Source organism: Medicago sativa, chromosome 6 (assembly GCF_051527215.1).
Source record: "Medicago sativa cultivar Bolivia chromosome 6, Bolivia_mono, whole genome shotgun sequence".
Lineage (NCBI taxonomy): Eukaryota > Viridiplantae > Streptophyta > Magnoliopsida > Fabales > Fabaceae > Medicago > Medicago sativa.
The window spans coordinates 89,923,837-89,930,228 of record NC_140754.1 but is presented as its reverse complement, the minus strand read 5'-3'; positions in this window follow the sequence as shown (position 1 = coordinate 89,930,228).

Here is a 6,392-nt window from a genome sequence, read left to right as displayed (position 1 = left end):
GGATGAAAAAGCCAAGAAAAATGCAAAAGGGCCGCAGGTACCCCATTGCTCGCGAGGCGAGCACATCTACTCGCAGTGGCGAGCATCAATTCAAGTCAAAAAGTCGAAAGCACCCACTTGCTCGCGAGGCGAGCATATCTACTCGCCGTTGCGAGTAAGGGCGGTTTGACCCTCCCAGGGTGACATGGCAGAATCTTAACGGTGCAGGAAACAGCACTCGCCATGGCGAGTAAGGTTGCTCGCGAGGCGAGCTCAAGCATAGCAAAAATTCTATAAATAGCCCCTTCCTATTCTTTGAAGATATGATCTAGGGTTTTTAGCTTTTCCTAGTTCTTCATTTGTAAGATATTTTGCAGAGAGAAATAGGGTAGTTCTTCATAGAGTAAGAGTGGTTTTGGAAGTTGGATCTTATTCCTTTGTTGAGACATCACAAGTGTAATGAATCCTTCCTTTTCAATCCATCCTTGCAAGGCTTCCATGATGATGAGCAGCTAAATACTCTTTGTTGGGATGAGAGGTACTTGATCTTGCTAAACATGTAATCTTTTGATTTTGCAATATATGGTTCTAGCAATTTATATTCAATATTGTTGTTATTCATGTGTTAATGCTTTCAATGAGATTCAAGATGATTTGGACACAAACTCTTGAATCTAGAGCTAGAGTAGCAATATATCATAGGTTAACTTACTTGACATCTTTGTTAATCTTGTGATAATCACCATAATCAAGAGTTTAATGCTTTCGGATACTTAATCAGGCTGGACACGGTCGATTAAGTTATCTGATCGACTTTGTTATCGTTTAAGGGATTTGGACACGAATGTTTAAATGATAACTTAGAAATAATTATATCACTTTGGACACGAAGGGTAGTTTAGAATTGATTGTGATAATATTGTTTACAAAGCTAGAATTCGTATGGATCATTAGGTTACGTGTGATGCTTGGTTAAGGAACGCTAATCCTAACAAGTTTCAATCCTTATTTATCTCATCTTTTACTTTTTGCAAATTTGTAGATAATCACATTTCATTTCAAACAAACAAGTACTCTTAATACTTGGAATGATAATTGATGTTAAACTGTCATTGATAACGCACTATTCCCTGTGGAGACGATACACAAATACTTATCTCGTTTGATGCAAAATTATTCCATCAGACTTCACTACTCATGCTCTCTAATTGGAATGCAACAAACATTTGGGTTTGGCTTAAGGTCATGTCTCTCTCGATCGATCTCCCAACTTATCACCAACTCCTAACTTATCACTAACTATGAGTCATACTCGACACTAATATTGCAAATGAGATTAGTATTTTCTTTTCTCTCATTAGTGTTTTGGTAGTTCCTCTAAAATAAATAATATTAATTTGGGATTGGCTTCGGTTTGACCAGGAAAAACCCCCGGTGTTTGAGAAGAGGTGGCCACTTGTTGGGCCACTTGGGAGATTTGGGTCTCGAGTATTTTAGTGTGGGTAGCAATAGAATCTACTTTGGTATTGAGTTTGGAAAGAGAATCATTCGGAAATCCAGTTTGGTTTTTGAGCTCTTGAAGCTGTTTAGATTGGTTCATGACATAGTTTTCCATTAAAATTTTCAAATTTGATTTCTGAGCGACTCTCTGGTTGTTTGCATAGCCAGGTGGTGCTACTTGTCCATAGGAATTCTGAGGGTTTTTGTAAAAGTTTTGGTTTTGCCTCATTCCTTGGTTGTATTGAGCATAGTTCATTTGCTCGACACCATTAGTAGCACTACCTAGTTGGCAATCAACACCAATATGATCAAATATACCACAAATTTCACAAAGAGGAGATACAGGAACAGATGTGATAGCACTAACATTTAGTTTTTCAATTTTTTGGGTTAGTGCATCAACCTTAGCAGCAAGATGGTCATAGTTAGAGACTTCGTACATACCTGCCTCTTTTTTAGAGGGTGAAGAGTTGGTGATGGCTCTCTCATCGGTCCATTTGTAGTGATTCTGAGCCATGTCTTCAATCAAGGCGTACACTGCTGTATAATTCTTGTTCATTAAAGCTCCACCTGCAGCTGCATCAATGATGAGTCAATATTAGTTAGTTTTAATATAACATTTAAGTCCTTTTTAATTATATTTGAGTTTATTTTATTTAAGTTTATTTCCTTTTTAGAACTCTTTTACTACAATTGCAAGTTATTATATTTCAGGAACAAATATTCTAAAGATTGAGTCTTGGAGCAAAAGAAAGGAGAATTGGAGCTGATTCGTGCCAAAAATATAAAAGATCTCATGTAAAAATATATTGTGCAAGGATTCATGTCAAAAATATGAATATCTCATACAAAAATATCATGTGCAAAGAATTTGAAGATCTTGTACAATAATATGACAAGAGGCGCGCCCCCTTTGGTCCTTTTGCTGCTTCTACTTCAAAGACAAGCTACCTATTAGTTTCTTGTGGAACATTCTAGTTATTAGTTGCTTAAGTTTTAAGTCGACATAAGACTATAAATAGAGTAGCTAGCTATCACAACAAATCATCTTTTGTTCTTTGGAATAAAAATTCACCTTTACTTTATTGTTATTTACTTTTATGTTCTTCTTCTTCTCTTCTATGTCTACAATGAACGTTAGTGAGTAGATTCTTTTTGTCTTGGGATTGTTGGATAAGTCTAATGACATAATCCTAATCAAACCAAACCTTAAACCTTGATTTTATGTAACCCTAATTTCTAATCTAAATTCACCGTGTTAACATGAATTAACCATTATCAAACTGTAGAAGCGAAAATGGAGGGTTTGATAATTGTTAATTCTTTATCCCAAATATCAATTCATAAAACGAAAGTGGAATTTTGATATTCGAACAAGTGAATTTAGACAAGGATTGCGAAACATGAGAATAGCTAGCAAACCTTGAGACACATAAAGTTTCGAACTTCAAGGATTCCAAAGGCAATCACCCATGAGAATAGGCGTGGTTGTTGGAGGAACACACTCACTGAGACCGAAAGGAGATATGATAGGTCAAAGAGAAACTTGTCTTTAGAAATTATGTCTAACATAAAGTTATAAGTTTAATGGTTTAGTTTGTGAAGGGTTTGTCACCATGATGGACCAATAATCCCAAGGCTCTCTTTTATTTCATTATTGTTATTTTCTTTTAATTAAAAATCTAAACTCTAACCTCAAACTCTAATCTAATCATTATTTAAAGTTAATTGAATTCATAATTCTCTGTCGGAACGATATCTTTTTATTACTACATCGGTAAACCGTGCACTTGCGGTTTTATCCCATCAAGTTTTTGGCGCCGTTGCCGGGGAGTTATTGTAATTTGATTAACTTTTTAATAGTGGTTAGACAAATATATATATATATATATATATATATATATATATATATATATTATTTCTTTTTCTTTTCTTTTTTTTATTATTTATTTTTTTATTTTATTTTTCTACCTTTAACTAAAAAGCATATATAAAAAAATAATAATAAAAAAAACAAAAATTAAAAAATAAAATAAAAAATAAAATCTCTCTCTCTCTCTCTCTCTCTCTCTCTCTCTCTCTCTCTCTCTCTCTCTTTATTCTATTCTATCTTTAACTGTTTTGATTTCAGGCATGGCTCAAAACCTTTATCAATGGACTTTTGATTTCAGGCATGGCTCAAAACCTTTATCAATGGACTTTTTCCCCCGTTTCACCACCTTGTAAAGATTATGAAATATTTGGTCATACTAGTGTTGAATGTCAACTAGGTAGTGTTGTTAGAAGTCCTGAGCAAGTAAATTATGCTCAATATAATCAAGGGTTTAGGAATAGTCAAATTTTTTTTCAAACCCCTCAAAATCTTTTTGGACAACAAACATCACCACCCGGTTTTGCAAATAACCAAGGAGTCCCTCAAAATCCGACTTGGAACTTTTGCTAGAAAATCTTGAATTAGATAACATTAGCCATAACCAAGAATTTAAAATCAAAGCTGGAATTTTGAATGACTCTCTCGATAGGATTTCCGCAAAAGTGGATTCTCTTTTTACTCACTACAAAATGCTAGAGACTCAAATCCCTCAAGTAGCACAACAAGTAGCCTCTCCCTCCCAAACCTCCGGAAACCTTCAAAGCCAACCTGAAGCTAACCAAAAGGGTCAAATGAATGATATTACACTTAGAAATGGCAGGTAATTAGAGGACCTCGTTGTGGAAACCAAGACAATTGAGGTTGAGGTAGAGAGTGAAAAGCCGCAAAGTGAGAAAGTTGTAGTAGAGAGTGAAAAGCCTAACATATCACCACAATATGAGCCAAAAATTCATTTCCCACAAGGGTTTGATGAGTCCAAGTTAGATAAGCAGTTTAGGAAATTTATTGCAATCATTCAAAACAAATCGTCATCTAAACTTAAGGATCCAGAGAGTTTTTCCATACCATGTGTCATAAGATCCAAGACTATAGAAAAAGCCATGTGAGATTTTGGAGAGAATGTCAGTTTGATGCCATTGTCCCTTTCTGAAAGATTAGGTATAGGGTATAGAAAACTCTTGATCGTCAAGCTAATGACTTTAAACAAGTGCTTCGTGGGAGGCAACCCACGCATTTAACTGCTTTTATTTTGTTTGTTTTTCGTTGTTTTAAGTTGTTTTGTAGGTAATTGTCCGAGCATGATTCAAGAAAATGAAAAAAATTGAGCCTACGATACCCAGAACCTTGGCACGGCTTGTGCTCCCACTGGCACGGCCGTGCCTGACCTGCCAAACCAACAAGTCAACATTCCAGATGCTTGGCACGACCCGTGCCAAATGTGGCACGACCGTGCCATACCCCTAGCCTTCAAAAACCAACATTTTTTCTTCTTTTTCCTTCATTCCCCAACTCAAACATCTCTCCTCATTCAAACTTCTCTCTAAAACCTCCATAACCAAAAACCTTCATATCTTCATATTTCCCTCAAATCTTCACCAAATCACATAATTTCTTCACTCAATCAATCACAAACTTCATAATTCTAATCACTAAGAAAAAGTTAATCAAATTAGTTAACTCCCCGGCAACGGCGCCAAAAACTTGATGTGATAAAACCGCAAGTGCATGGTTTATCGAAGTAGTAATAAAAAGAGTATCGTTTCGACAGGGAGTTGTTCAATTCAATTAACTTTAGTTGATGATTAGAAGAGAATTTAAGTTGCAAAGTTGGGGTTTTCAATTGGTTGAAAGAAAATATAATAATAAAAGGAGCCTTGGGATTATTGGTTCATCATGATAACAAGTCCTTCACAAACCAAAACCTTAACTTATAACTTTATGTTAGACCTAATTTCTAAAGACCGGTTTCCTTTTAGCCCCTCACTTTCCTACCAAGTCCAATGAGAGTTTTCTTCTAGCAATCAAACCTATTTCATTGATTTGATTACTAGAAGAAGCTTTTAAGGTTTGAAACATCCAATGTCTCAAGAATTGCAAAGACTATTTCGCTGCCTTTGCAATTCTTGTCTAAATTCACTTGTTCGAATATCCAGACTCCACTTTCGTTTTATGAATTGATATTTGAGATGATGAATTAACAATTATCAAACCCTCCACTTTCATTTCCACAGTTTGATAATGGTTAATTCATGTTAAAACGGTGAATTTAGATTAGAAACTAGGGTTACACAAAATTAGGGTTAAAGCTCGGTTTGATTAGGATTATATCATTAGACTTATCCAACAATCCAAAGACAAGAGAAGTCTACTCACTCATGTTCATCGTAGACATAGTGAAGAAGAAGAAGAACATAAAAAAAATAACAAGAAAGTAAAGAAATAAAGGAAGAACTTTTATTAATAAAGAAAATTGTCACTTCTTGGATTCCAAGAACAAAATATCATTGTTAATGATAGATGGCTACTCTATTTATAGTCTTATTGTCGACTTAAAACCTAAGCAACTATTCAGTATAATATTCCACAAGAAACCACGGGCTTTTCGGTCAAAACAGGTAGCTTGCACATGAAGCAAAAGCAGCAAAAGAGGCTCTGGGGGGTGGCACAACCGTGCCAGTTGGTGGCACTGGCCGTGCCAAGCTTCTGACTTGGGGAGAATATATTTTCATCTTCAATCTTCGTATTTTTCACCCGAATCAGCTCCTAATCCTCTTTCTTTTGCTCCAAGACTCAATCTATCAAATATTCGTTCCTGAAATATAATAATATGCAATTGAAGTAAAATATTTCTAAAAGGAAATAATATTTAAATAAAATAAACTTAAATCTAAATAAAATGAAACCAAATATTATATAAAAACTACTAATTATTGACTCATCAGTATTTACAAATGTTTTCCAACCCAAGAGAACCTCTCATCAAATACACTCAACCCTAAAGTTACTTATTTGATTTACTAAGTTTCTATCTCTTAAAGCT